This window comes from Rhineura floridana, chromosome 9 (genome assembly GCF_030035675.1).
Source record: "Rhineura floridana isolate rRhiFlo1 chromosome 9, rRhiFlo1.hap2, whole genome shotgun sequence".
In the NCBI taxonomy this organism is placed as follows: Eukaryota; Metazoa; Chordata; class Lepidosauria; order Squamata; family Rhineuridae; genus Rhineura; species Rhineura floridana.
In genome coordinates, this window is record NC_084488.1 from 48,696,595 (window position 1) to 48,707,598 (window position 11,004).

The window sequence follows — 11,004 nt, forward strand, 5'->3', positions numbered from 1 at the left end:
TGATTGGCAGTTTTGCATTGTAAAGTGTGATTTGGTTGGATAAATATGTTTAGTCTAGTAAGCACTTTAGTGATTGAGTGTCTGTTAATGGATAAAGGTAGATTACGGTGAAACCTCTACAGGCTGTCATTGAGCACTTTAGAGATGTGAGACGTCAGAAAGGGAAGGGAGGCAAATTAATGGGGAACCGTGGCCAGACTCTGCAAAACTCATAGCATATTTGAAACATTGGGTGGTGCTACTTTTGCATAGTTTTGAAGTCATCATCTCACTGGACAACCCCCTGCCCCACTGAACCTCCCAATCTGGCCTTCCATTGCAGGATTGTGTCTACAGAAAGAGACAGGGAACTTTAAGGCAGTTTTCAGTGCTGCATGAATGTAAATAGGGTCTGTTTCATTTTTTCCAGAAATTATAGGTCCAGAGAACTTGGCAGATTTTCCTAACTTCAGTTGCTCTCTTCTGGAGTTGCTTCTTGCTGTTAAACTCCAAACTTAGGTGTAAAAGGTCCATTTTAAGGTATGTATATTGGGTAGTAATTGCTTGGGGGGGTCTTTCCTGTCAGCCTGCAATAAAGAGAGTGTGGTGCTAAAATATTACATATTTACTGCAATTTAAATGGTTGAAAGTGATTACTATTTTTTCCTGTTAATTTCTGTGTGATATCCAACTAAGCCATAGTCTAGTACTTAAATCAATATAGTTAAGTTACTTAAGTCCACTGATTTCAGTCAGTCTACTCTGAGTATGACTAATCTTGGATATTCCTAAGTTTTTACTTTAAACATTATATATGAGTATTTCTAAACTGTCATTTCAACATATAAAATAACATGGTGGGGTAAAATGAAATCATTAAAACATCAGAAATTTATTAAATCATAAAATACAGAGCAAATGACCAATACTGAATCAAATTAATTCCCTAAAAATGCTTGGCAAAACAGAAATGTTTTCAGCAAGGAGCAAAATCAGAATTATGGGTGCCTGTCTGATTTCAGTATGAACAGTGCTTCAAAGTTTGGGTGCCACTATGCTAAAGGCCTTAATTTGTGTAGAAATTATATGATAATTATGGGACAGTCGGGAGGGCTTTTCCAGATGCTCGCTGTGATCTGGTTGGTATATAATGGACAAGGTGGTCCTTCAGGTAACCTAGTCCTAGGCTATTTAGGGCTTTACACACTAATAACTTGAATACAGTTGCTAATGTAATGGTAACCAGTGCATACTTTTCAGCACCAGTGTAACATGCTGATGTGGATCAGCTCCAGGCAAAAGTTGGGCTGCAGCATTCTGCTGCAGCTGTAATTTCCAAACCAACCTCAAGGTTACACTTTTTGTTATTCTTTTTTCAGTGCAATTCTAAACATGCCTTTTGATTTCAAGAGGACATTTGTTGTTGTTATATGCCTTCAAGTCGGTTACCACTTATGGCAACCCTATGAAGCTTTCATAATATATATATATTCATAGGGTTTTCATGGAGAGAAGTATTCAGAGGTGCCTTCCTGTAAGCCTACGGCACCTGGTATTCCCAGGAGGTCTCCCATCCAAGTACTAACCGAGCCTGACCCTGCTTAACTTCCAAGATCAGACGAGATCAGGCTTGTTCAGGGTAGTATATTTCCCATGCAACTGTGCATAGGGTTGCTCCCTAAATTGATTAGATATGGGGACTGATACAAATATAGTTATAAAAACAGCCAATTTTCCCCAAAGGGGAAGGGAAAATAAGAGACATTATTTTAAAAACTATGTTCTACCTAATACTTTTACAAATATGCAAGTATTAATACCACTACCACAGATATGGCGATTTTTGTTTTGTTTAATATGGGTTATTTGATCCTTCCAATGCATCAACAGAAAAACAGCTCTTCCCCTCTCACGGGTTCATACAGAAAACTTTTATGAGATGGAAAAAACCAACATTTTCCAGTGTTATAATAATCAGAAGGCTTGAGAAGCAGCCTTTTTGTTTTGCCATGAAATGTTTTTCACATGGAACATGATTTCCTTATAAACCAGTTATCTATGTGACAATTAAGGTGGTATGGTCTCTATGAGGATCGTATCATGTCATTTCTGCACATATAAATAAACCCTTTGAGACAAACTCGTAATTATTCTGGTTTAGAGTACAAGCAGCCAATAACCTCTTCCATGCTGACACTATAGTCCCAGCACTGAAGAAACAGAGGGCTGAGTTTCTGCCTAAATGTAATGCTTATAAGAGTGGGCAGTAAGTCAAAAGCCTTTCCTAATGACTTGTATAACCCATACCCACACATGCACGTGCTCACACACATCAGTATGATTGTTTCAATATGTGTTAAATCTTTCAGGAAACTTGACATTAAAAATATGTTTGGCTATGAAAGAACCAGTTCTTAAATATATCTTATTTCGATAGTAGGCTTAAAGAAATATATGGCTGGGAAATATATTGCCCTGTATATATACAATTATAAAAGAGCAAATAGATAGGAAGATAGAACACAATGAGATATGAAGGGAGGAAATTATAGTTTGTTATTTTTATTACACAATTTATTAGTCATTTTTCTACTGCTGGTACCAATACTGTTGGATGCATACAACATTTTAACAGAAAAATATCAAAATGCAATATACTGCATGCCAGTTAAACAATAACAATTCAATTTGTTAGTCACTTCTTTGGAAGGGGAATCAAAGTGGGCTTCGTTCTTCAACCAACTCTTCAACTTCTCTCCTTTCCTTTTTCTCTCATTTCTAACTTATCACTCCCAATCATTTTCTCCTCTCATCCAAGCTACCTGCATGTCTCATCTTGTAGTTGGGCTGGCCCTTGAACTGTGACACTGAGTTCCTGCCAAGGCCGGCCCAGTATACTTAGCTGCCTGAAACAAAAGACAAGATGGCACCCTACTTCCATTCTATGAACAGAAGCTGACTGGACTAGCAGCTCAATCTTAGTTCAATACTGATGATAGGACAGCATCCGCCATACCTGAAGTCAGAGTAGTTTAGGGGTGCAAGCAGGCTGTGTGGCACACAAAGCTCTGTCTGCCAACATCTCAATGCTGGCACCCCTGCTTCCCAGCAACTGCCACTCTGCCTAATAGTAGGGCTGGACCCAGGTTCCCCCTCATGCAGTAAATGTGTATGGGAAGTGCTCTTGAGATCACTTTCTGCCCTTGGACCCTTTCAACTGGGATGGGAAATCTACTTTATAATGTAAAGGACCCCATTATTATTATTATTATTATTATTATTATTATTATTATTATTGATGATGATGATGATGTTAATAATAATAAATATTTTGGGCAAGAGCATAGACCTTTATGATATTAAAAAAGGAAGATTTATTAAAACTTGAGAACAGTTGCCTAATCTGATCTGACTGTGAAAAGGAAATCTCACTCATAAAGTTGGAGTTGAGAACTTGTGGCCTTCAGCTGCAGTTGGAGTACAGTGCCCATTATCACTGCCCATTGGTCATGGTAGTTGGGGCTTATGGGAGTTGGAGTTTTACAACATCTGGAGATCTTTAAATCCGAAATGGGGAACTTGTAGGATTAAAGGATGGAATCGGGCTGAGGTGAATGGAAATGTGCCTTGAGGTGCACATTCCCCAAGGCCAATCTACTCTCTCTCTCTCTCTCTCTCTCTCTGCAGACCCCAGACTACTTGTGGCTTGTGCTTATGTCCTGCTCTATGTTAACAAGATTCCCTGTCAGCAGAGGGCAATGAACATGCATAGCTGTCATTTTCTGTTGTGGGTAGGGGAATTCAGAGGCATGCATGCATTCAAACCTCTAATATTTCATCTCTCAGCAGATATTTTCTCAAAACAACATATTGTAGCAATCAGAGTGTCTGTGGATGCCCAGATTCAAACCCACCTTCTCTCACATCCCCTCACTGACTAGGCTATCTCACAGGGTTGTTATGAAGATAAAATGTCAGCAGTTGGACTAAGCAGCGAAGGAGCCATGTATGCTGCCTGACTCTCCTAGAGGAATAGCAAACTATAAGTAAACCCAAAATATAAGTAAGCCCTGCTATACATGCAACAACAACAAATCAAAAGCTACTTGTTGAAATCAGAAATGAACAAAAGCTGTTGGGTGTTGTGTAGGGCATCTTCTGAAATGGAAATTCAGAAAAACTCAGGTGCATGTACAAACGGTGCCTGAGTACTTCTCAAGATCTGTGTATATGTCTAAATCTTTTGAGATAATCGTGAAGGATGCGTGTGAGTGTATCCCAAAACCAAACTATTTTTTTCAAGCAATATGTTGGCTCTTTGTAATTTTAGATTATTAATATAGCAGTACAAATTTAATATACTAACAATATATTTTGCTAAAATCCTATGTGATTTGGCAACTTATTCCTCTGTGTGCGCATGCCATGGAAATGGGGAATGGATGAAAAAAGGAGAGCTCCAGACATACATCTGGACCTCCATCTGTTAGTAATAAATATATTTAACCTGTGCAATATTTACTACATCTGTTACAACATTTTCCTGGCCTAGCAAGCTATGGAAGCTATCATAAATAAATGCCAATATCTTTACAGAGGGGGAAAGTGAGGCAGAGCTTGCATTTTCTGTAGAGGCAAGAGAAGTAAAAGTTTGCACCACAAGAACAATGACTGTATTGGGAAAGTAACAAAATTTACACATACACACAAATCTGTCTGTCTATCTTTATGATGGAAAAAAGATGTGGGTTTTTAAAAATACTTACCAACTGATCCTTTCTTGGGACACCCAACTTATCCTTTCTAGAAATTTCTGTATGGATTATAAAGGCTTCTTTTTGAATTTTGTCGCAAAATGATTGATGTCTACAGAATGGTATTAAACTATTCTGCTCTAGGAAACAGTTTGGGAATGGTTACACAGGCATCATGAAGACAGAAAATGAGGAATGAGTTCCTGTTGAACCATAGTTTTATTTGTACCCTCCATTAATCTCAGAACAATTTTTTAATTTAGGCTACAATCCAATATATGTCTACTCAGAGGTAAGCTCTATTGCGTTCAATGGGACACCCAGGTAAGTGTATTGGATTGCACCCTTAGTGTAAGAACATAAGAAGAGTCCTGCTGGATCAGGCCAAAGGCCTATCTAGTCCAGGATCCTGTTTCCCACAATGGGAAGCCCACAAGCAAGACATAAGGGCAATTACAGAACAACTATTTGATGTCAGGCCAAGATAGTGTGACTTCTTCAAGGCCATTCAGTGAGCTTCATAGTTGATAGACCTTGTTTCTCCAGCTCACTTCCATGTCCCCAATGCAAGTAACCATTACATCACACGGGCCTCTCCAAGAATGTGGTACAAACTCATGACCTTCTGCTCTCACAGCAAGACTCATAATCACCTAGTCCGCCAGGGCTTCTAGTTGTCCCAATGACTTTGTAAAATGTTGTCTTAGTACCCTGCTCCCAGTCTTCCAGATGAGTTAGTGGAATGGTTCAACCAAGCCAGCAGTGTTCTTTGAAGTCTTGGAAGGTAGAATGCTAGTCAGCAGGTGCAGTCCAGCAGTGTGTCAGCAAAGTTCAAACAAAATTAGAGGGCCAAGTGCTGAGCAGGAGGAATGCTGTCCAGGAAGTTACAGTCATCTCCATCCTGGTATCTTGTAGATGTTTTGGACTACAAGTCCTATCAATGCCAGTTAGCATGGGCCAAGGTCAGGAATTATGGCAAGGTCCAGGAATATCTGGAGAGCTCAAAGTTGGGGAAGGCTGAATTAGACCAAGGAGGTATTCCTATAGCTATTGCACCAGCAGCTTCCAGGCAGCAACTGAGTTTTTTTAAGTCAGTCTATCAGTGCTTCATGGTTCCTGGTGCACTAGTGGGGCTCTTATCCTAATCATAACAAAGGGAAGGATTTATCCTCCTGAGAAGAAGTGTCCTGAAAAGGGGTGCCTCATGCTGCCAAGTAAGTATGCTATTGCTTGGTCTAAGCTTCAGTTCTAGTTCCTTGCTATCTCTTGAGGTCCTGATGATGATCAGGGGAGATCCAGACCCAGATGTGAGTTCAGTTGGGACGCATAAGATTTCTCTGTTCTGAAGGTTCTTGGGAGTGTGATCTCCAGTGTCTCTCAGGGTGTCCTTACTATCTCTGCTACGGATTCATCCTGGAACCCGTGGTGTGGTCTTCTTATGATGAAGAACTGTCATCTTACTCTGCTTTTTCTGGAGGCTGGCCTGACAATCCTGTACCCACTTACCTGGGAGTAAACCTGATTGAACTCAATTGGGCTTTCTTCTGACATGTATAGTATTGCAGTGTTAGAAGCGAAATAATTTTCTTTCTACTTTGGAGCAAAATACTCCCTAATCCTATTTATTTTGGAATGATGTGCATGGTGTGGTTGCCAAAAATATCAGCATCAGTTTTCTACTCCCCAGCTATAAAGTTTAGCAGCATTCACTCTGTGAAATAGAAATACTGTAAATAAAATAACTGAAATTATCACAAAGGGAGTTTCCTTATGCCTGCGCCATATTTATTTTAGTTATTTAACAAATTTATATACCACCTTTATAAAAAGGCCACAGGGTAATTTACAACAGAGTAATAATGATGACGTAAGAAGCCTGCTGGATAAAGCCAATGGCATTCTGTTCTCAGAGTGGCCAACCAGATGCCAGTAGTACATACTACTGATGCCTATGGGAAGGCTGCAAGCAGGACCTGAGTGCAAGGGCACTCTCCCCTCCTGTAGTTTCTAGCAACTGGTATTCAGAAGTATGCTGCCTCCAAACATGACGGCAGAGCACAGCCATCATAGCTAGCAGCCATTGATTGCCTTCTCCTCAATGTATTTGTTCAATCCTCTTTTAAAACCATCCAGGTTGGTGGCCATCACTGCCTCCTGAGGGAGTGAATTCCAAACAACATAATGTACAGTGCCAGATTTAGACTTGGTGAGGCCCTAAGCTATATAAAGCTTGGAGGCCCTTTGTTAAAAAATTACACCAGATACATACATACATATATATATATATATATATATATATATATTCAGTACACATAAAATTTTAAAAGCCCCCCCCAAAAAAATTCTGAAATTTTTTGAGGCACCTGCGGATTGCGAGGCCCTAAGCTGCAGCCTGTTTAGCTTATGCCTAAATCCAGCACTGATAATGTACATATATATTACATAATAATATTTTTCTAAGCGTCATGCTACCTGTGAACACTTAGAGGTGAGGCAGGCTGCGATGGTGATGGCAGTGAGAACAAGAGGGGAAGTAATGGCGGTGGTGAGAGGGATGGCGGAGGCCACATGGGGAGGCCGTGCCAGCTGAGACGGCTAGGCCCTGGGCCTGGGCCGATGGGAGACCCATATGGGTGGGAAGGGGAGCACTGGCAATCCATAAGGGGGGGGAAGGGAGCAACAATAGGTGGGCAGGGTGGACCCTCTAATATATTACATAATATTCATAAAATGTCAATGCTAGCTGCTGATTCATATGATGAGTAGCAGCACATTACAGGTGGGAAGTGGAAAACTTTATAATCTCCAGGGCGAAGATAACATTACCCAGTTCAAAGTTTCATTGCTTTCAATGGATATTGTATCCATGTAAGTATGCTTAGAATTACAGCCTTAATTGCAATGGATTTGGTGCATAGGAATAGCTGTGCATACTGATTGTTAGCTATCTGCAGCCAATTTTCAAAAAGGTCACTAGCCCATCTGTAGCTGAGTAATGTTATCATATTCACAGCTATCTTCATGGCAGGTCCTGGCCAAGGCAAAGGATAAGCATTCTGTAGTTACATGATTCCCCCCCCCCCCCCCGTGTGCAATTTACATTGGATATGCCTAACTTTCACAAACCTCAAAGCAGGTGATTGCTAGGTATGAACTGTCCCTTAGAGCCCAAGAGGGTAATTTTGCAACATCTCTGTTGCTTATATTTTCCATTTGCTTATTCTATGTATTAGAGCTCTACATGGAGCCCCCAACCCAATCTGTGACTTCGATTTCTAAACACAAATAAAGCCTGATTTGATCTGTACATATCCGTAGCCATTCTGACCCGATCTGAAATCCCATTAACTTGCTTTGCAAAACAGAAATGACCATAACTTTCTTGTTGTTGTTTTGGTAGCCCCCTAAAGAGGGGATTAACCCTGCCAAATTTCAGCTGGTTAGCCCCAGGGTTTTCATGTTAGACAGCTTTAAATTTTAAAATGTTTTAAAATTAAAATGGACATAACTTTCTTGTTTTTTCACACATGGACATGAGCCTTGGGGAGATGAAAGTCTCTATGGAGGGGACTAGCCCTGCCAAATTTTAGCTGGGTAGCACCAGGGGCTTTATGCTAGCCACCTTTACAATTTGTTTTTTCCAAAAAACATTTTAAACATCAACTTTGAGTGCTCAGTCATGCCAATTCTCATGCTTCTCATATTTGTCCTGTTTCTTCCTTCAAGATTTTGAAAGAAAAAACAACAACCAGAGGTTTTTAAAAAAATTCAGTTTCAGATACTGGGCTCTGGTTGGCAGCATCAGCAGGCACAGGTGGCAGCAACATGGAGATAATATATGCATGTAGGGACATGAAATCTGGGGCCATGGTAGCCTCTAAAGAGGGGATTAACCCTGCGAAATATCAGGTTGGTAGCAACAGGAGTTTTCATGCTAACCACCTTTAAAATTTAAAATGTTTTTAAATTAAAATGCCCACAACTTTCTTGTTTGTTCACACAGGGACAAACAAAATCTGAATAGGCTTCATTTTTTAAACAAGTATCTGGAACGGCTTTATCCGCCCTGTACAAGATTGTGGGTGACTCAGCCCAATTTGTCACATCAAAATCAGGTCCTGGAGAGGCCCAATTCAGTTTGTTTTTCATGATTTGTCAGAACACAGAGCATAGCACTATAATATATACTGTATACCACTTAACATCTATGATATTCCTTAATATTTTTAACATTTTGTATGTTTTTTGAAGGCCGTTTGGTATCTTGAAGGATTGTTTCACTACTACTGGTCTCTGTTTTAACTGTAGTTAATCAGTTCTTTATTCCTTTCTTAACATTTTTTGTATGATTCTGCCATTTTTCTCTAGTTATTCTGTGGGAGTTTTACACTGAATTTACTTGCATTATTCTGTGTGATGGTTTTGCTTGTGTGCTAAACCTAACTGCATGTTGTCTAGAAAACTTGTGTTATGAGGTGACTGAAGAAAGCAAATAATGAATGAAAATAAGTATTGTGTTCATGAAAGCCTCTTTAACGTAGTCTTCCTTCCTTTTAAAACAACCATATCTTATGTTTCACTTTTATATTCGCTAAGGCTACAATCCAATGCACGTCTACTCAGAGTTAAGCTCCACTGGGTTCAGTGGGACTTACTCCCAGGGAAGTGTGTATTGGATTGCAGCCGTAGGTGTACAAAGCCTTAGCAAATGCGGCTAGAGACAGAGAAATGTTGTTCATGAAGCAATCTGTAAAAAAACAAATTAATCTGCATTTTAAATCTTAAAAGAGCATTGGAACCATTGGATTGGCATGGGTTTCAGCCAGCTATTAAGTCCTCATCCACTTATCAAGAGGAAGCAGCTGCCAGGCTGATAGAGAACCCTTTCTTATAAACAAAGGGCAAAATCAAACTCCTTTGAGCATGAATATTAGATTTGCATGCTTCTGCTGACATCACTATGAAGATGATAATATTCCAAAGGAACGGAGCACCTTGTTGTCTGAGAAGTTGCAGGCGAGATAAGCAGGCAGGTGGCAAGTTAGCAAACAAATCCCAACATCTTGACAGTATCGGATGCAGGCCAGTATCATCTTGAATTCAGCCAGTCCTTAACTCGGGTTCTCAACAATGATCAATAGCTATTTGTACCCACCCTCCTCGGACAGCCATAGAATAACATCTGTTTTCATGTGGGAACTGTATGGAAGTTCTTTACAGCTGTACAATAATAAATAGTGAAAACCTCAGCCCCATTTATTTCCCTTTGTTTGCATGCGTTCATAATCATTGCATTCTTTAAACTGTAATTTTACTTGCAATTATACTTTATCAGCTTATTGTTTATGGAGCTTTAGATCACATCACAAACATATCTAAACTAAAATAAATGTCCAATTATATGCCTTCACCTGCTTCCTTTTTGCATTTGCAAGTGCATCATTACCAACTGTGGAAGGCAGCTTGCATTAAGAGAGAATGCTCTTTAAGCAACCACCATTTACCACCTCCCTGGAAAAAAAAAGAGTGTAAATGCATAACATGATTTACCAGTTGTAGGGCTCTAGGGTCTCCAATTCCCATAAATATAAGTGACAAATTATCAATAAATCATTCCTGGGCCTACCATATTGCACCAATGTTTATTGAAATCCTCTACTAATAAATATGAGAGTCATCTTTCCTAGCTGTACCTGAGAAACAAAGATGACAGCAATTACAAACAGGCATGAAAAATAAGACTTTTGCAAGTCACAGTCCTTCCCTGGCCTCCTTGGTCCTATAGGCCAGTTTTAGAAAAATGGTTTCTTACACACACATACTGCACCAAATCAATTTTTTTTTGTATACCAACAAAATTATATGCCATATAGTTCTGAAACAGGAAGTACTAACAGGTAACTCTTGACCTTGAGAAGATTAGTTCCCTTCCTTTTTTATTATTAGTTGCAGATAATCTTTTTCAGAACCAAGAAAACTGTGTCTAAAGAGCTGCTAATGCTGAGCTGCATGATTTGTGCTTTGAAATTCCAGTGTCACCACCATTAATCCCACAAAATTAAGTGGAAAGTGGAACAAACAGACATGGCAACGTTCAGGGTTCAGTTATTACCCCTGTTATACTGAACTGTGGTATTATGGACTGCGTGTAATAAATTTCCCATCTGACAATATACCCAAACACATTTGGGCTTAAGTGTTGCTTACCTTGTATAAATTATTCAAATAATGATGTATTGAATTGGTGGAGCAGGATCTGACCCTTCATAAA

The 11,004-nt window shown here is 39.5% G+C and overlaps 1 pseudogene; it reads right to left on the bottom strand.

Moving 5' to 3' along the window:
- Nucleotides 1–1,516: 1,516 nt before the first annotated feature.
- LOC133364660 (5S ribosomal RNA) lies at nucleotides 1,517–1,636 on the bottom strand (annotated as a pseudogene).
- Between the last annotated feature and the right edge of the window lie 9,368 nt (nucleotides 1,637–11,004).